We start from the raw sequence: 21681 nt of genomic DNA, 5'->3' as shown, positions 1-21681 counted from the left end.
CCATTTGTGGCTTCATACCATGACATCAAATCTACCCGACAGTATACAACGTGGTGAGGAAGAGATATGGTTTCATTTTCCACCAGCGTATACTTGTTTTGGGCGGAAGGAGTTCTGCTTAATCACTGGTCTACGATTCGGACACGATGATGTAGGCCGGTACACTCGTCATATCGCCCGCCCATCATGGTTATCCCGGGTTTTTCCGGATGAGTCAATGGAGAAGCCGAACCTACATGTCGACGACCTGAAGAAATTGTTTAATAAGAAAGCTGGTTTCACTCGGATGGATGACGTCGATGTTGTCCGAGTATGCCTTCTACTACTTGTGTATGCCGGCTTTTTAGGCAGAGAGGCCAGACAACCTATTCATCGGGAGCTAATAATATTGGTAGAGGACCTGAATGCATGGAATCTGTTTCCGTGGGTTCGTATATATGGAAAGCTACCTGGACTAAGTTGTCGTCTGCCTTTGATGACCGCAAAAGTTTGCGGGGCGATGGGTCCAAATACACTTTGTCAGGCTTTGTTTGGGCCTTTAAGGTAAGAATTTCTATATAATGTTTCTAAAATTATAATTAATTATTTAACAATTACTAATTTTGTTATTATATTGTTTGTAGATTTGGATATTCGAGGCTTTCCCCAGCATGCGTACATATGCAATAAAAACGTCAAATGATATTCCCAGGGCTATTTCCTGGAAGAGGAAAACTCTGTTGGATTGGGAAGACTTAATACCATATGCGACAATAAATAATGTAAGTTAACACAAATACTTTCATATAATATATAAACAAGTTATTAATAGTAGACGTTTAACTTTGTTTGAGTTTTTATATTTTAGGAGGCCAACATTCCATTACAAAGACTGACACCCACGGAGGAAGAGCTTGCCACTGATTGGTGGCAAGCTAGTCAGAGTTTTTTTGATGGCACGGATGATGAGCAGCATCCACTTCCTCCAATTCGAGAGCCATCACCTCACCTAGAGCCATCACCCGATCGACCCGACTATACACCTCTAGAACGAGAGCCATCACCTATCCCGTCACATCATCGAGCCTCTTCTCCACCATCACCTCATGATAGGCGACCGGCAAAGATGCCACGACTCCTATCTCCCTGTTCTCCACCTCCACCTCAACGGGATGAGTCAAGGGAGTTACGTGATGAGGTCAATGCCTTGCGTGAGGAGATCGGTACTCTACGCGATAATGATGGTGCATGGCGTGTGGAGGTGTCAACTTTACGTGGTGAGGTTGCCGCTCTACGTGAGAAGATAGTATCGTTGCAGAATGAGGTTCATACTCTACGCAACGAGGTAAGTTTAAGATTTTCCATATTTAACTTAATGATAAATTTACTCGTAATTTCACTTAGATTAGCCATTTCACTTAGATTGCTTAGTAAATTTATTCGGTTGCTGCCAATTCTGCTAAACTGTGTATTCTTTAACACTGTGAAATAGTATTTGTCTTTGTTTTGTCTTTTGGTTGAAAGTAAATTTGTTCGATTGCTGCCAATTCTGCTAAACTGTGTATTCTTTAACACTGTGAAATAGTATTTGTCTTTGTTTTGTCTTTTGGTTGAAAGTAAATTTGTTCGGTTGCTGCCAATTCTGCTAAACTGTGTATTCTTTAACACTGTGAAATAGTATTTGTCTTTGTTTTGTCTTTTGGTTGAAAGTAAATTTGTTCGGTTGCTGCCAATTCTGCTAAACTGTGTATTCTTTAACACTGTGAAATAGTATTTGTCTTTGTTTTGTCTTTTGGTTGAAAGTAAATTTGTTCGGTTGCTGCCAATTCTGCTAAACTGTGTATTCTTTAACACTGTGAAATAGTATTTGTCTTTGTTTTGTCTTTTGGTTGAAAGTAAATTTGTTCGGTTGCTGCCAATTCTGCTAAACTGTGTATTCTTTAACACTGTGAAATAGTATTTGTCTTTGTTTTGTCTTTTGGTCGAAGTAATGCAATCCATTCAAGTTTCAATTTGCAGAAGAAGAAATAGTTTACTTTCGCAACACGAAACTTAAAATCGCAACGCGAAACCAAAATCGCAACGCGAAATGAAAATCGCAACGACAGAATCGCAACGCGAAACCAAAATCGCAACGACAAGATCGCAACGCGAAACCAAAATCGCATTGCGATTTTCATTTCGCGTTGCGATTCTTTCGTTGCGATTTTCATTTCGCATTGCGATTCTGTCGTTGCGATTTTCATTTCGCGTTGCGATTTTGGTTTCGCGTTGCGATTTTAAGTTTCGTGTTGCGAAAGTAAACTATTTCTTCTTCTGCAAATTGAAACTTGAATGGATTGCATTACTTCAACCAATAGACAAAACAAAGACAAATACTAACTTCAGGTATTAGTTTGAAACATTTTTCTTTGTTATCTGATGCATTTTGTGAACTATGATAGAATAATGACTTGGGTGAATACAATGCAAGTTTGAAACATATTTGTCTTTGTTTTCACTGTTTAAATATCATGTCTGTTTATTTACTGATTTTTGTATTTAATTATTTAGCGGCCCGATAGAGTGGATGCTTTACGTCGGGTTATGCTTGCACGACGGAGTTCACGCATCAGACAGCGTGCACGTGCTATTAAGTCTCCGTACACCCCAATAGTGCGAAGACACCGCAAGAAGAAGCCCGACTCGCCTGTCATCCCTCAAGAGTCCACTCCTATCGTTGAAGAGGCCCCCCCTATCATTCCTCGAGAGTCCCCTCCCACCGTTCAAGAGGCCACTGTCATCATTGAAGAGGTCCCTCCCACCATTCAAGAGCCCGATTCACATGGCGTCATATGTAGGCTTCTTGAGAAACCCTCTGACGTGCCGGACATGATGGATTCAAGTTGGCTCTCGAATGAGTTACCGGCCAGTACCATACCGGTATCTGAAGAGGAGAGGGATCAACTACCGGACACAATTCTGGATAACACCCTTTGGGCTAAGATCGCTGTTGATTTTTATCTACATGAGCAGAGCCAGGGGTGTTTCACTGACATATGCAAGCTCACCGATGATATCTATTTGTTGCTTGATCGGTCTTGGTGGGGCGTATTATTAGGGGTCGAAGACAATGGCTATTTCGATGGGGGGGTAAGTCTTATATTTTTCTTATATTTCAATTTGATTAATTTTTTTTTTAAATTTATGTAAGTCACTAATATATGTCTTTTTTTGTAAAACAGCATATCGATGCGTGGGTGACACGTCTTCTAATAATAAGAAAACTTAAGAAAATAAAATATACGATATACAATTATGCCGACGTCTTTTCACGCCGTTCACTTTAAGAATGCACGAGATGAATCATTTGATTTGGGCAATGGACAAGCTAAACTTTATCCTGCATGGTGGGAGGTCGATAAGGTTAGTATTTATTTTAGATTGAGTTTAAAGGTTTTATGAAATAAGTGCGCAAATGAATGAATTATTACTTATGATTGCAGGTGTTTATCCCTGTTTTGGAACGTAAACATTGGATTCTCGTCGAGCTTCAGCTCCCATCCCTTAAGACAATAGTGTATGACAGCATGATAAATTACATATCATTGGCTGATTTAAGAGATGTTATTAAGGGATGGAGCTCTCATTTGGCTAAATTCTTGGATGCGATCAATTATTGGACTCGTTCTGGAAACAAGAAGCCAAAGAAGCTCAATATTACAGTTATTAGAGACGAGACCGCGCCACAACAAACAGCGGAGCCAGAGGAGATTGTGGTCCTCTCGTATGCTTGGCGTTGGAGCGTTTGACGACGGGAAGCATCAAGTATCTACCTCCCACCGATAGAGATAGAGCTGCAGTAGGCTTGTGGTTTCGGCATTATATGGCTAAATCGATATATACGATACGCTGCCTACCTGCATCCGCGTTATAAAAATGTCCATAAACAATTGGTAAGTTTATATACTTTTGGTTTGAAAATGTTTGGTTAAGTACCTAGAATTCAATAATTTGCTGTTTGTAGGTTTTAGATGTGTAGAAAGTGTTGTTTGAGCAAATGTTTGGTTTCTGCAGGTTAATCTCAGAAGTGAACTGCGTGAAAATGATGTATGGCTGCAAAAGTTGATTCAATAGTTTAATTGATTGTTTTTTGATTGTTTAATTGATTTGTAAAAGTTGATTCAATAGTAGATGATCGGAAATAAGAATTATTGCTTATTTTTTGATTGTTTAATTGATTTGTAAAAGATGATTTGTAAAAGTTGATTTGTGTAATTGATGCGAATATAATTCTTATTTGTGCTTGTTTAATTGATTGAAATGTAATGGTTGATTTTGTTGATTTCAATCTGCATTATGTTGAAGGCAAAATTGACTATCGCAATGCGAAATGAAAATCGCAACGAGAGAATCGCAATGCGAAATGAAAATCGCAATGCGGAAATGAAAATCGCAACGGGAGAATCGCAATGCGATTTTAATTTCGCATTGCGATTCTCTCGTTGCGATTTTCATTTCGCATTGCGATTTTCATTTCGCATTGCGATTCTCTCGTTGCGATTTTCATTTCGCATTGCGATTTTCATTTCCGCATTGCGATTTTCATGTTGGGATTTTCATTTCGCATTGCGATTCTCTCGTTGCGATTGTAATTTCCGTGTTGCGATAGTCAAATGCATGCCTAATAGTGATAACAACTGAATAACAAGAGTTGGTTAAGTCAAAATGGTTGGCCTGAGTCATTAATTCAACTGAAAATGTTAAAAGTTCACACATAAAATCCACATAATACAACGTTTGCATTTAAAAATCACCTAAGTTAACAGTCCCAAAAGGTGAAGCCAATTGTGATTTTGATGAGGATCCATATTTTGGTAGAGGAAAAGATGATTTTGATGGCACTGGTGATCCACATGTCAACCTTGTATGACCACTTTCCTTGCACCGACTACATGTCGATCTCTTCTTCTCTTCACCCTTAGACGGTATACGATCGTGACTTTTTGGTCGGCCAGGTAGCCTTCTGTCCATGGCTGGTGGCAAAACTGTTTGTAAGTCATCTGGTATGTCCCACTCAGAAGGATGTGGAATAGGGTAGACAATCTCGGCATAAGTCTGTCGATAAACTTCTGTAGTGTAGCAATCCATAGCGTATGCGCTTGAATCATCTTGGTTTAAATGAAGAGCAACTTTTATAACATGGCCACACGGATAACCAGATGTTTGCCATTTCATACAACTACACGTCTTTGCATTTAGATCGACTAGCCCATTTAAGTTATTATCCAGTACTTGAAACAAAGTGTTTGAACATGGTTCAACTCTCCATGACGTTGACTTCACAACACGTTTCGTTATCTTTTTTCAGTCCATGGTGTAACACGATGTTCCAATGTTCCTGTAAATTTAAATAAACAATACTTAGTAAAATATATAAATATGATAAGTTACGAATTCAAAGAAATAATACCTGCATGGTTTCTTTTCTTGTAGTACCACTGTTGAATAGAGGCTCGAAAAACTCCATTAACATAGTAATGGGTAATTTCCGGGAATGACGACTTAGAGCGTTGATTGATTCTGCACTATTAGACGTCATGAAACCATATCTTGCTCCAAGTTGATGTACTCTTGACCATCTTTCAAACCCGACATCTTCTAGTGTTTGAGCACACTGAGGCAAAACACGTCTTAAACAATTTATATGCTTATTGAAATCCACTTCCCGATAAGCTTTTACAGCCTTCCAGTATGTCCATTTGTGCTTTTTTATACCAGCAGACCTTGATTTTAGATTTCTATACAAATGAACACCACAAAGTCCATGAAAAGCATCTGGGAAACACCTTCTAACAGCGTTGTCAATTGAGTTTGCCCTATCGGATATGATTGTCAGATTGCTAATAGGACCTATGCAATCCCTAAGATGCCCCATAAACCATGTCCATGAATCAGAGGTTTCAGATTGCCAACCCCGTAAGCTATTGGCAATATCCCATTGTTAGCATCCATGGCTACTGCTAATAAGTTTACTCCAAGGTATCGACCTTTCAAATGTGCTCCGTCAACTATAATAACTGGGCGCATGCAAGTAATAAACGAACGAATCTACAAAAATATACACAAGAAATATAATCATTTAAATGTGAAATGCATGTAACTAACAAAATGAGTCAACAAAATTATATTGATTTACTAACCGTAGCACCAATGGCGATAAACAACAACTCAAAGCGTCCATCTCTATCTGTTTTGATATGAGTTACCGACCCAGGATTTTTCAGCTTTAAATTGTGACAATAAGCCGGCAGTTGGGCAAACGATGCTTCTGGCGACCCCCTCAACAATTCCAAGGCATAACATTTGGCTCTCCAAGCTTGAGAATATGATATACTAATCTTGAACCGAGCATTCATGTCAGTCATAATTTCATGTCCCCGATATACCCAGCCATTCAAAAACATTAACTCAGCCAGAAAACCACCCAACACCTTTTTGTTTGCCTGTCTATGGTGAGGAAAAACTTGGGTTCTTGAACATGTATGTTTATCAATAAAAGTCCTAACTTGAAACATTTCGCAATCTTTTATTCTCTTTGCAATCATTCGCCACATACAGTTTTTGTCAATCATACACCTTGTTTCGAAACGATCTTTGCTTGATTTGTTAACTTTTAGTTGATAGCCATCTTCCACACATTTCGTATACAAAGCTATCTTCAAGTCTTCCTTTGTATCAAAACAATCATCTTTCTTGATACGAATAACTTTTGTGTAACAATCAACTGCTTTCTTTACCAACTCTTCTTCCGGTATCTGAAGTAATTCTGGCATATTCCAGTTATACGCCCGTGGCATTTTCTTTTCTTCGGGGATTTTTTCTTCTTCTTTTTATTCTTCAGGATTATATGAATTACAGAATGGATGTTCAACATGTTCATTCACAGTCGTAACTTCCTCCTCATTATCATCAACAATACATTCTTCGGCAACGGCTGTTTCATCATCAAAATTCGGGTATTGACCAATATCAAAATCATTACACGCAGGGTCTGTTTCTTCTTCTGAAACATCATCAAAATCCGTGTATTGACAAATATCAAAGTCCGGATATTGACCAAGACCAAATTTCGAATACTGACTAGTACTCACAATTTTTTCTGTTGGCTCATCATCGTCTAACTGGTCAATACGAAAACCGGAATTTGGTGCTGAAAGTTGATTGGGATTTGGATTAGAGAAAGGTTGTGGGTTTTGAGAAAAACTTAGTTGATTACTACCCGCTACTGACCCAACAATACTACTTCTAGGTTCAACAACATACAATGTAACATCATCTTGTGAAACACTAATGTAAGCAATGAATCGTTCAACATCTTCATTGTCGGTTAACAAATAAACTTTACCATTTCTCTGATAAGATAGCCTAAATCCACTTAGGGGCTCTAAATTCAATTTATTTGAAACACGTAGCATTAGAGTTTCATAAGTTAACTTTTGTAAAGACAATTTTAGTTGAAGATTCATGGGTAAAGGCATATATTGTAAAACACCATGAACATTATCCCATGACCCTCCAAACACAAATCTATCCAAACATGATCAACATTAGATGATTTCATGGTTGTAAATTAATTTACTAAACAGACGAGCTGCGAAACTAAAACCTGTTGCCGGATTGGGAAGGATGTCGTTGGATATAGGAACGGATGTCGCCGGAGAGAGTGATAGATGGAGATGGAATGAGTTGCGATTTAGGGATTTAGTTTATGATTTCAGTGTTATATACCCAAAATTTCAGTGTTGTGATTTACAGATTCTCGTTGCGATTTACGGATTATCGTTGCGATTTACAGATTCTCGTTGCGATTTACGGATTATCGTTGCGATTTACAGATTCTCGTTGCGATTTACGGATTATCGTTGCGATTTACGGATACGCGTTGCGATATACGGATACGCATTGCGATTTACGGATACGCGTTGCGATATACGGATACACGTTGCGATTTACGGATACGCGTTGCGATTTATGTGTTCGCGTTGCGATTTTCATATTCGCGTTGCGATTTTGGAAAATCGCAATGCGAATTTGTACTATCGCATTGCGATTTTCAAGAATCGCGTTGCGATTTTGGAAACTGATTTGCGATTCTGGGGATCGCGTTGCGATTTTTATTTCGCGTTGCGATTTTGTTGGTCATTTTGGCAAATCCAAAAAAAATTGGTTAAAATCGTATATTATAACTTTTTTTTGGTCACTGAGACGATTTTCTCTTTGAAGAATCCGGATTCGTCACGATTTCCGCATTATTTTGGCCCTAAGTGGATGACGTGGAGGTACCTGCACCGTCAGCAAGATTGTTATACAGCCGAATCGTAAGTGGTTTATGATAAAGTTAACCGACTGTGACATCTTCATTCAAGGAACTGCCAAATGGGGTCGAAGGACGGGCGTGGAGCTTACTTGTCTGTTAAGGACGTGGGCTGTGAGGATAATGGATATTGTTTTAAGAAGACGAAATCCGTTGATGCTATCGACGAATCGCAGCGTTTCGGTACATTCTAGAAGGAGCGTTTGTCTGTCCTTTTGTTTGGAATTTTTTTTAATAACCTTTTGGTCAATTCAATTCAATACAAAATAACTATATTAAATAATTCAAATGAGAAATTTAAATTATTATGGCAATTTTTATGACAAGGTGAAATTTTGAACTTTGTAGAAAAGCTGATCATCTTAGTAATATACATTAGTATAATAATCGAGGTGGGATTAAATAAAAATTTAAAATTTATTAAATCATAATTTAATTCGACTTTATGTTTATATAATTTTAAAATAGTATAACTCAAATGATATTTAAAAGGAAGATATGTATATGCATAGAATGGAAATGTAAAATATATGTGATGATTGAAGCTCAATTTCTCTCTTAAATTTCAAATAATAATAATTGAAGAGTCCGTTTAGAGATGATGGGAAGGAATCGAAGGGCTGTGATTTGTTTTAAAGTGGAATTTGACTGGTAAAACTGAAATGAGTATTTAGAGAAAAGTCCTGGCGTGCTGCAATAAAGGACCCCACCTCTATAGTTTACAAATAGGAATGGGACCCAATTGGGAAAAAAAAGATACGAGTAAATTGGTGTAACTTTCCATGGATGAACAACACAAACCTACATTTTCATCTTGTTTTTTATTCTAAAATACAAAAAAAAAAATCTGTTAATAAATTAGAATTTAAATTTATAAAAAAGTTTTGCACAATCAAAAGATGGATTGAATTTGTTATAAAAGATGAGCAATTTCCAGCACCAAATAAGCCAAAGCAATAAAAAAGTCAGAATTGTCCTTCAGAAATAGCCTATGCATTACAGAAGGGGAGTTTTCTTGATCCACAAGGTGAGCTTTAAATGGAGTGGACCCCCGCCCATCCTCTGTTCCTTTATTTTTTCCCCCTTCAAAATCACTATGCTCTGTAGGGGAAAAAAAGCTAGATGTTGATATTGAAATTTTAATCTTAAATTTGTCAAAAAAATTATTAAAACTAAACGGCTAATAGAGCGTCTCTGTTGCTTCCAGTCATCATCACTTCTAAATTGAGGGCTCCAGAAACAATATAATCAAAAAAATATTGAGTTGAAAAAGATTGCAGAAATGATAAATAGCTTTTGGATGAGAAGCAAAAGCATTTTTATTCGCCAAGGTACGTAAATGGCTTGAAGGGATGGGTAGGTTATACATCCTAAAACAGGAGAAACATGAAGGAGCTTTGTTCATTGCCGGTTTAAAACAAAAGACAGTGACCTACAAAACTTGGTCGCTTTAATAGCCCACAGGGAAAGAAGCTCTAGCAATCTATGAATAAAAAGGCTACAAAACCACAGCAATAATAGAATAATAAACTAAGAGAGGTCGAGTAGGACTCGTGGATTTAGGGACAAAAGGGGTTAGGCAGCGTAGCGCTAGAGGTCCAGTCTCATTGTGTACCCTTGTTAACTCACCATCTAGATTCGAATATATGATTTTATGTAAAAAAAATATCTGAAATCAAATTTAGAGAAAATTGTTTTTTTTAACCGGATCGGATTTTTTTTAACCGGTTTTGAAAAAAAAAACCTAGACCGATTTTTTTACCGGATAAAAAGCCGGTTAAAAAACCAGTTTTTATCCAACAAAAAAAACTGGTATGGGTTTAAAAAACTAGCCGTTAATATAGCCGTTGATGGGGTTTTGTGATCATTTTTTTCTTAAAAAAATTACCATTTTACCACCCTAAACATGTATAAATAGGTTGAGGATGTATTTGGTTGATTACAACTTTCTCAAATCTTATTACACAACACTTAAACATCTCTCAAATCTATTTTTTGTAATTTTTTGTTCACCACGAGTAACACGGCTGAATCTTCTGTCGGGGGAAACCTTGAAATCATGAGAGTGATCGAACACACTCGAAACAAATATATTTGAGATCACTACGATTTATGTGAGATGTCAAATGGCTCGAGGAGGGCGCGTTGTAAACTTTGTCTAAAGTTGCTTGCACCGGAAGGAAACACAACGTTGAAGAACCATTTGACAAAATCATACAAGACACTTCGCTCAAGATCGGATCCAAGTCAATCGAATCTTACACCGCAAGGTGGTGTTTTTGTTTACGACAATGAAAAATTACGAGAAGCGTTTACAAAGTTCGTGATTACAAAAGCATTGTCATTCGACCACTTTGATGATGAAGATTTCACGGCAATAATTCAACAACTAATGCAACCATGTTATACTCAAGTAAGTCGTATTATCCTTAGAAGAGATGCTATAAAAATGTGGCGTACGGCGAGGGAAAAAAGGATTTTAGGATTTCAAGAACACTGTTATGGTGTGTCGCTTACATGTGACGTTTGGAGTTCCTCTCATAATACCGGAAATTCTTTTTTAGCCATTACGACACATTAGTTAGATCAAGATAATTGGCAAATGATGAAAAGAACAATCGCGTTTGAATTATTCGGTGAGCCGCATACCGGTGCTAATTTATTTACACTTTTAAAAAGGGTAATTTGTCTTTATAAATTAGAAAATAAAGTTTTTTCTATATCATTTGATAATGCATCGAATAATACAAACGCGGTTCCAAGATTAAAAATATTACTTTCACCGATTTTAGACGGTGCGTTTTTTCATACCCGTTGCGTTGCACACATAATTAATTTATCCGTGCAAGCCGGTTTGGAGGTTATTGAGCCGATTAGATTAGAATTTAAAACAATGATAAAATCGGTTCTTTGTAACAACAACAAAAGACTAAATGATTATAAACGATTTTGTCAGTCGGTTAATAAAAAAGCTTTGGGTCCTAATTTGGATTGTCAAACTCGTTGGAACTCAACTTGGATGATGATGCATACCGCCTTAAGGCAAAGGGAAACATTGCAAACATTTCAGGATCGGCTTTTCGAAAGGGGTCATGTCCCAAACATTTATCCGGATTCGAGTTGGGAAACTATAGCCAAAATAATCGATTTGCTTGGGGTTTTTAAAAATGCAACAATTTTTTTATACGGTGTTTATTACCCTACTAGCCCGTTGGTTCTTAATCAAATATTTTTGTTGGCTACCCGACTAAATGACTTTGAATTTGAAACCGAAGTTTTTCAAGAAATTGACTTTGCAATGAAGGAAAAACTTTTAAAATATTTTAAGGAAATTCCCCCCATTTTTACTTGTGTCGCCGCTTTAAACCCAACGTTAAATGTTGGCGGGGTTGAAACACTAATTGAACAAATTGCGTTTGCTTTTAATCTAACTGATGATGAACCCAACTTTGTCCAAAACCAAATAAATTATTTTAATAAATATTTTCGAGACATGTTTGCAATTTATTTAACTAAATACGGATCAAGTAGTGTAATACACGATCAAATGAGAACGAATGCGGAATCATCTAGTAGACGTCCAAGTAACATAAATTTGAATCTTTTTAACACTCTTGTAAATTCCCAATCCAAACGATCACGTACTGCCACCCCAAGTAGCGAGTTGGGAAATTACATGTCATGCGATTTTCTATCAAAAATGACATTTGAAGAGTTTGAAAGTTTGGATATTTTGGCTTGGTGGAAAGAAAAGGAAGCACATTTTCCGATTCTAGCCGCCATAGCCCGTGATTTACTAACCGTCCAAGCTTTTACGGTAGCTTCGGAATCTGCTTTTTCTGTTAATGGCAGGGTTATATCGCAACGTAGATCAAGACTAAGTCCCGAGTCGGTGGAAATATGCATTTGTTTGAAGGATTATTTGGATGGAGCGGCTCGGAAGCAACATATCACCACCCTAAAAGATGCAATTGATGCCGATTTGGAAGCAAACTTACACATTGAAGAAGTCAAACTTTGAATATCCCCTCCAAACGAAGAAGACGAAGATGATGAAGAAGAGATGGCAATGTAGTTTATTTTTAAACTTTATTTTAATTATCGTAAACTTTGTTTCAATTATCGAACTTGGAAGTTTTTAAGTATTTGAATTTATCGAACTTGAAAGTTTTTAAGTATTTGAATTTATCGAACTTGAAAATATTTAAGTATTTCAATTATCGTAAACTTTGTTGCAATTGATGACGATGTAATTTTAATAATATTATAATCGGTTTTTTAAAAAAACCGATTTTTTTCAAACCAAAACCGATTTTTTTCAAACCGAAACCGATTACACCGATTAGGATATCCGACCCTCCAAACCGGTTAGAATCCAAACCGGTTATTTTATAAACCGGTTTGTTATCTATGGGAAAAAACCGGATCGTATAAAAACCGATCCGGATCGGATTGAAATCCGGCTTATGTGCATGTCTATCACCATCTATGAGGAATTAATATTTAGGATAAATTTCGTATTTAATCACTCAATTAATGAAATCCATTCAGTCTTTGGACGAGGAGAGCGTTCTACATTCTTTGGTAATACAACACAAATAATATTGCCCCAAAAGAATGCTCGACGAACAAGGCTTTTAGATAACTTAGAAGCTACATTATGCATTTAATTACATCGTCAAAAAAGAAGAATAGAGCATCAGTTCAGATTAATTTTTGCAGGAAGACATATTCCAGGAGCTTGTTCCTTCACAACATCACCTTCACATGCAACCAGTTTCACAACAGATTGAGGCGTGAGATTGTATTTTTGCCCAGCCTCCGCGAAGCTTCTTCCGAGAACTTTCACAACCCAATCTTCTATAGCCACTTTTATGTCAGAAAGCCAGGCAGCAGCAAGCATTTGAACCATTACTTCTTCATCAATCTCCAACGCCACCTCTATTCCAACAGTCTTTTGACATTGTGAACTGATTTCCTTCACAATTTTATCAGCAAGTCCATCAAAATCGAATGGCTTGAAATGTATCTTTTTATATACTTGGCTAAACACTTCTTCCAACCAACTTTCTGAGCTTTCCGACAGCGACTCACTTTTTGACTGCCCCGAACCCATGTCGTCCTCATCTGTCTCCTCCACAGGAAAATTTAAGTCCAGACAAGATCTAGGCACTTTGTGTTCTCGTTCTTCCGTGTCTGTTTTTTCTAGCTCGGATGACTCGACAACATCCATCATCTTTCTTTTATTAGCATATGTAGAAGTGGAAGCTTCTTTAATTGTTGTAACCCTGACGCCCATGTAGTTGCTTTTGCCTGCATTATCAGATGCGGAGCCAACCAGGATCTGCATTTGCCAGTTTTTGGCTCCAAGTACTCTTTTCTCGGGAATTTCACGTCTTTCTTCTCGCAGATAACATTTATATTACCTTTTGTGATGGATAACGTTGTTATAAGAACCATATTGTTGATGCTTATTTCTCTTCCACGCGAATCTGGAAATTTACCCGTTCTAATAGCCAGGTCCAAACTATGTTGGACACCATAATCAGCTTTATCAACATTTTCAAGGAAGACAACAGAATGGGGTTTCTTTCTTAGCTCCTCGGCAATCAAGTCGGACACTGTTTTCCCTCTAGACATCATATCATAATCGTTCAACTCTTTGCATTCAAATATCGAGTTTGAGCGGCCAACTTTGTCTTGTGAGCTCAAATCCAAGGAAACTAAACATTCCTGGCTGCCAAATAGTACGTCAGCAAGTGCTGAAGCAATTCTTTTTTTTCCGACTCTATCCGGCCCAAGGAAAGTAAGCCAATTATCCCCTTTACATTTAATGCCACGAAAGCTTCGATACCTGTGCCTTAATTGGGATACAGCTTGGCTGACAGAATTAACAGCTTCATCTTGCCAGCCAACTTTTTCAGCAAGAGCTTTCCTAATGGACTTGTAATCTCCTAGATCAAACTGCTCTCCTGATGTAGGACCGGAGCATGATGAAGATTGTGCAAACTGATATGAAGTGGTCTCGCTGTTTGCATCAAATTCAGCAGACACAGAACCTGAGAAGCGCTGAAGATGTTCTTGATGATTTAGTAATTTTGTGGTGTTCGATTCCTGACTGGTTGATGCATATATTGTTCCCAACTTTAAATCTGCGGTGACCGGAGGAACAAATGGAGATGGTGTGCGTCCAGAACAAGAGCTCAGACTTTGCCGAGGGTGATGGAACCAGGGCACATCTTTATCAGTTTGCTGTGTTAGACTCGGAACATCCACATGTAACCCGGAGTGGAAATTCATATTCCTGCCTTCAGAAGTACATGATATAGATGGAGTACTTTTTGGTAGAAAATTTGTTTGCATGTGAATTTGCCTTCTGGGACTTTGATTGGGAAATATACTTTCATTAATAGACAGGTCTCCGCTGCTTGTTCGCTTCTGGTCTGTTGAAAACTGAGGACCCTTAACAATTGGAACTTGAGACATGGAGGGGTTAATATCTAACTTGGGGAATGTCGGAGTGCAGTGTAGACATTGGCAAATATCATTCCATTTTTTCTGCAACCCCAAAACTTTAGCACTTAACATGTATTCACCAGCTTTAGTCTGCACTGAACGACGAAGCACGTTCTTAAAAAAACAATTATAATTTTATCAACGAGATACAACAAAGGGCCAATGCTTAGAATGGATAAAAGTCTTGCACAAAACCGAAGATTTCGACATCTAAAGTGACAACTCACCTTTGCCCCATCCTCTCCTTTGCTTGTGTCAACAGCTGCCATTCGTAACCAAGAAGGCAAGTTTTCTGAATACTGATCAGCAACTGAAACCGTCGATCCTGCCTTCTTCATGGCATCAACTTCTTGTTCATACTTCTCATTGCAAAGGTTACATCGAGGAATAGATTGATTTCGGCCACTAAAAGGACTCTTCAAATCTGATGGTGTAGGAAATAAGCCACCAAATGGAACAAATGACCGCATCAAGCTGTAAGAATATCATGAGTGTGAGATCAAATGAGTGGAAAACTGCTAGGAAAACTGTTAGAAGCTAAAGTGCATATGATTTTTCCATTTTGGATAAATGTGAATATCATTCATCCAAGAAGAAGCAAAGACTTAAAAACTAGTCCCAGTTCTTTGCTCCTAAACCTAGAGACATAACAACTTAAGACAATATTAAGATATTATAAACTGACATCTGCAACTCCGCATTAAAAGGGCATAAAACATCCACCCGGGAGCAGATATTTATTTTTGATAGCCATTTATCTTTAAAAAGTGCTACTATTTTATTAGTATTGTAAAAGACAAGCATGAGACATGAAACCCCTTTTTTTTAACGAGTAGTAGTACGACATCACCATTATTTTATTGAATGCATGTACTAGCAAGAATCACAAGATTATCAAGTGGGTAAAAGCAGCTGACAGAAGAACCTATTTAATAACAAAACATAGTTTCAAATCCATATAAAAGACATAGGAAGGAAAATAGAATGCCCACCTGGATTTGGGGTAAGCTCCATCAAAAGAACTCTTGGAAGACGTAATAGGCAACAATCGCAAATCCCAATCTTTTTCTATATTGGGAAACTTAACACAAAACTTCCTATATATTTCAACACTATTTACAGCTCCCATCAACCATAATCTCCTCCTATAAACTTCCATTAAACCTGCTAATTTCAGAACCAAAGGACTGACAAAATCACCTAACGCCCCATCAAAAATCAACCCTTTCAAATCCCCAAATTGTAAAACCACTCCCCCTCCTCCAGACCCATTACACTTCTCCAAAGTAGCTTCCACTTCCTTCAACTTTAACCCCATTTTTTCCTCATTTCCCTCGTTAACAATCCCGTTAATCTCCTTTTCAATCGATATCACAATCAATCCAGCCAAATCACCATCCAAGATGCCAGATTTCCCCTTTGTTAAGCTCTCTGTAAATGCCTTCAAAGCTTGCACAGCACAAACCCCCACAAGCAATGGGCTTTTCCCGTTTTTTTTAGCCATAACTTCACTGATTCTATTAGAATTCTCATCAACCCCATCTTCTTGCCCGGGAAACAGCAAATTATACCCGATCCGATCAGAAACTGAATCCGTTAAGTTACACAGAAATATAGGGGGACACTGGGCACGCGAAAACCGAGAAGAAACTTGGCTTACCGGCGGCCGAACTAATGCTAACTTTATGTCACAGCTCCGAAACCCGGCTTCCCCGAAAACCCGACTAACAATCGGATCATCGAGAATAGATAAAATTAAGTATTTAAGCTCAACCTTCAAAATTGCCAGCGCTTGGGAGCAACCGGTGGCGCTATTGTTATTGCTACTGTGTAACTGTTGTAAATGGTAACTTTCCGGATGGCGCCGTTGACTGGCTTGCGACCGTTTGATTGCCGCCATCAGTGAGTTGGAGATCGGAGGGTCCTCGACGGACTTCGATGAAGGTAAACGGTCCAGTGAAACTCCGACGGAAAGCTCCAACGCGCGGAATTGAAGTCGGGACGGGTACGCGCTGCTACGTGCTCGCGTACATGCATGTCGGAGAGTGGATGACGGTAAGGAAAGCAGCGCCGACACAGCGTGGAGAGATGTCGTTTGTGCGTGGCTTCTTCGTCGCGCTACGGCCACAGCCTCGTCTAAAGCACGTGCCGCTTCTTCCGTTAAGAATTGCCGAGCTGCAGTTACCGACGTCGGCATCGCCGGTCAGCACAAAAAAATCTACACAATAAACAAATTTTGATTTTAGAAACCCCTAAACCAGACCCCATATTGAATACAAAGACTAAGAAAACCCATTAAATTTACAAGTGAAAAAAGCTAGACAATAACCCACTAATCACTGCTTTGCTAAGATCAAAATTAATGAGAACGAACTAAAATAAAGATAAACCCAGATGTTAATTTCCTACATAAAAAATGCAATATTCAAAAGCTTTAAAAAAATATACCTTTATAGATGGGTTCAAAGGGTCCTCACACGCCCAGCTAAAAAAACCATAAAGAAACAAGGCATGGGTAAGTGGTAGAAACACAGAACAAAGTATCTTGATAATATCAGAAATGGAGTCCTTTCCAAAAAAAAATAACAAAAACCGAAGAGAATTTTCTCCGAATCAAAAGGAAGGAAATAGTATATAGAGAGTGGAGAGCTCAGGTTTTAATTCAAGAGTTGTATTAGTGAGAGGCAGAGGAAAAGGGAAGAGACGCCGCTGGAACTGGCAACGGCGATAGCAAAATCGATAAGTGAAGTAACGGTTCCGGGATTTTAGCAGAAGATTGACGGGGAAAGAAAGGAGAAACGAGTATTCAAGGAATGAAAGAGGGTAAAGAGGAAGGAAAGGGAAGTTAACCCAACAGTCTTAAACTAAAAAAACATTTAATTTTACATACATGACAGCAACCAATAATTCTTGTGGGTCCATAAGTCTGATTCGTAATTAACCCAATATGTTTTTTTGCAGGCAGTGTTTACTTCAAAAACTTTTTTTTTTTTGAAATAATTTATGGGGGAAGCGTGGAACTTGAAATGAAGGGCAGAGGTAGAGAAACAGAGCCAATCTTGATTTTGTTGGTTTAGGACCGTTTATTTCAGAATTATTAAACGCTGAATGATTTAAATATTGAATGATTTAAAGTCTCTGTATGAATAAATTCTGAATGAAACATTTTATTTGATAATAGCTCTGAATCATTCATAATGTATTTCTGTGCTGAATTATTCAGAATGTACTTCTATGCTGAATCATTCAGTATTGTTTTATTGAATTAGTCAACACTAAATCATTCAAAAATGAGAAACAAACGCGTTGAATGTTGAACGATTCAACATTCAACACTTAATAATGAACGATTTAACATTCAACGCTGAATAATTTCATTCAAAAATAAACAAACAATAGAGGGAGTGCGAGTAAGGTCATGTCAGCGGAAAAGGAACAAATAGATGGTGAGCATAGATTCTCCATCACCCAAAACGAAAGATATTCTCACCATTTCTTTTCTCCATTATTATTTCATTTTATTGCTTGTTTTATTATGAAAAATCCGTTTAATAAATACACTAATTTGCTCGTAAAAATAAATTATCTCGATCCAATCTGTTTTCTTTTGTCAGTATTTATCAGATTTTTAAGATTAACATTCCTAATCGTAATTGATTATTTAATAAAAGTAATAAATTCTGAATATAGTTTGGATTTAGTTGATAAGAAGGTAGATGCCATGTCCAACGAAGCAACTGGGACAAAGAAAGGAGCAGTGGAGGCACTTTCGAGATAGCTTTGAGCCTTGAAACCAGATTTTCTATTTCTTTAGGTGAAAGAAGACTGAAGCAAATTAATAATATATAAATGGGGAAAAAGTAGTAAAAGAAAAGTTATTTCTTAGATGTTTTTCATGTATTATGATAAATAGTTAAATACACAGAGGTACAGGGGGTCTTATTAATCAATTTTTGTAGATATTAATTAATAACTACTTATTATTTTGTAAAAAATATATTATGTTATTAAATTTGAAAAGAAAATATATAAAGGGGATATATTATTAAGAAGAAAAGAAAAGATTATGAATGAACCAATTCAATTCAGAAATATCCACCACAAGCAGCGTCGCAGTCATGAAAAGGGTAAGATCCGGCATTTATTATTATGCAATTGCGCCCCCTTTCCTTATTTTGCAATTCATCTCCTCTAAACTAGCACTTCTGATTTGTATGATGGCACCAGCAACCTATAAAATAAACCATTAAAAATTATCAATTAACGTATTCTTTTCTAATTTATAGCTTTAATATTTATTAGAAGTAAACATTTCACTTCTCTTCCCGCAATTAAATTTTTTTCAAAACAAATCGTATTAAAAAATATTTAATATTAAATTATCGTTTATTATCAATATTAAGTTCTATTTTTTGCAATCCTTTGTCTTTTATTATATATATATTAAAAATAAACTTATTGTTGGTAATGCTCAATTTGTAACAGTCTTTTAATGGTTTTTAATTCTATGTTTAATAGAATTAAATTGTGATTTAGAAGTGACTATTTTACCCTCATTATTTAGCTTATAAATAGAGGGTAATTTCATTCACTTTGAGATATCCCAAGCAATCATTTGCTTTGAAACACTCATCTCTTTTGAGTGTTGTTTGAGTTGAGAGAAGAGCAATAAGACCAAGTTCACTCCAGTTTTCGGGTGTACGAATTCTTGGAGAGTCGTGTTAACCTCAGGGGGGCTGTTCGTCCATTGTAGCGATTACACACATCGGGGCGAATTTACTTTTAAGGCAGTGGATTACCACGACACAGTTATCATTCTGATTGATTATTTTATTTAATATTTTCCAGTCAATGCTAACGCCTCGTTTTGCAGCAGTCTATTTTACCAACAATTTAGATGCAAATTCGAACTGCTGCAAGATATTTGTAAAATGAACGATGAAACCACATGTTGGATTCGAATGTGTAAGTCTAGATTCGAATGTGTAAGTCTGGATTCAAATGTCGGTTCAACCTTGCATCAAAGTGGTACGTAATATTTTGATACAAAATATTATTCTCGTGGTAAAATACAGCTTGATGCAACTAAGAATTGGTTTGCTTTGACAAGTCTAAATGTTTATTTGCATTTAATACGATGAAATGACTTATTAACAGTCAATAATTGCCACTATAAGAACTTCAATGTAAATGCTTAATGTATATAAATGCTTTAATTAGTCGGCAAGCATTAATAGTGGAAAGTTGAATATAGTTTTGATAAGTGACTGTTTTAGAATAGAAAGAATTTAAAGGTGAATAAAAAGGCATTTGTGATAAAACTATGTGATACATCCATTGGGTGGTATATTAAATGGTTTTAATTTCTATTATTACCTTTGATTAGAAAGGTTTGTAATAAAAAAAGAAGAGGTAATAATTAACGTTTAAATGTCAAACGTTTTACCTTTGAATGTGTTGGAGATTAAAGTTATAAATGACTTTAAATTTCTCTTAAATGAAAATCCTTTAAAGATGTTTGATTAATTTTTGTAACATCATAATCAAGGAGAAATGATTTTTAGAATTCATGGTTGTTTAAACATTTAAAACGTTTTTGAATATATACCTATATTTTATTGATATAGTTTAGAATATAGTAAAATAGGTATTTGGGAAAAATATGCTAAGATGCTTTAGATGCTATAATGATATGAGTTATAACCACCGTTAGCATAATGAGAATTTATATATTTATTAATATGCTATAACGGTTTAACTAATGTGATTTTTGTAACTCATTATGTTGTTATTTTAAAAGGAGCATGTATAAAGGTGTTGTTACATGAGTTAAAGGTGAGTAACATCTTTATTTACTAATACATTTGGGTTGAAACAATTCTATTCATTTATTATAGCTTTAAATATTGGATTTATATTACTTTGTAAATAAATTTGAATTGAAACGTTGAATAATTTTAATTGGCCATTAATTGTGCAAATTATAGCTTTAATGATGTTTATTTACAAAGTAATATACAGATTGAAGTATTAGCCGATGGTGATTTCACTCGTTCTCGTTTGGGTCTTGGTTCACGAGAATTTTGAAATTGGTTAATTTATTATTATTATTATAATAAATTTTGAATTGTTATTGAAGTGCCCATTTGTTATATGCATGGTGAAAGAAACCTTTAATGTGCATTAAGGTTAATCATTTTAAATGCAATAGAGCTTTGCATTAATTTTTACATGAAACTCATGTTTACACATTTAGTGTTGCAGTTTCATGATTTTTAATCTTAAGCATGAATGTTAATTATAACCATTATATTTAAATGATTTTTAAGTTTCAATAGGAGGTTGAACGGTTTATTAAATAGCTATATAAATGTTGGTATTTAGTAAATGTTCAATTTTGAAACTTGTATGCTATAATCAAGAAGTGACATGATTATAAAGTTGATTAACATTTTTGTGTGAGATAATGCTTGTATGATTGGTTAATATGTGAAAAAAGTAACTATTTATTTTTATGTGGGGGTAAGATTATTCAGTTTCTGAATATTAAGTTGAAAATAAATATCAACTATTTTATCATACGAATAATTTCTTTAGAGAAATTTATAAAGATAACATAACGGTTGTAATTTTGGAGAATCATGAAGATGATGATGTTGGACAAGAAGATTCTTCAAACCGAAATAGTTGTTAAATTCGGGTTTGATTTTTACAATCTACTGAAGATAAGGAACCAAAATCTTGAAGATATGGATCTTATTACTATTAGTAAATTATTTTTATTTTATTATTGCTAGTAAAATATTTTTGTGACTAACCATATGTAATCT

General features: G+C 36.2%; 1 pseudogene; it reads right to left on the bottom strand.

The window, feature by feature from the left end:
* Positions 1-12951: 12951 nt before the first annotated feature.
* On the bottom strand, positions 12952-17690 carry LOC120180244 (annotated as a pseudogene).
* Between the last annotated feature and the right edge of the window lie 3991 nt (positions 17691-21681).

This window comes from Hibiscus syriacus, unplaced genomic scaffold (assembly GCF_006381635.1).
Source record: "Hibiscus syriacus cultivar Baekdansim isolate YM2019G1 unplaced genomic scaffold, ASM638163v2 tig00112491_pilon, whole genome shotgun sequence".
NCBI lineage: Eukaryota > Viridiplantae > Streptophyta > Magnoliopsida > Malvales > Malvaceae > Hibiscus > Hibiscus syriacus.
Note: the sequence above shows the minus strand (reverse complement) of the source record. Positions and strands in the feature narration are given on the sequence as shown.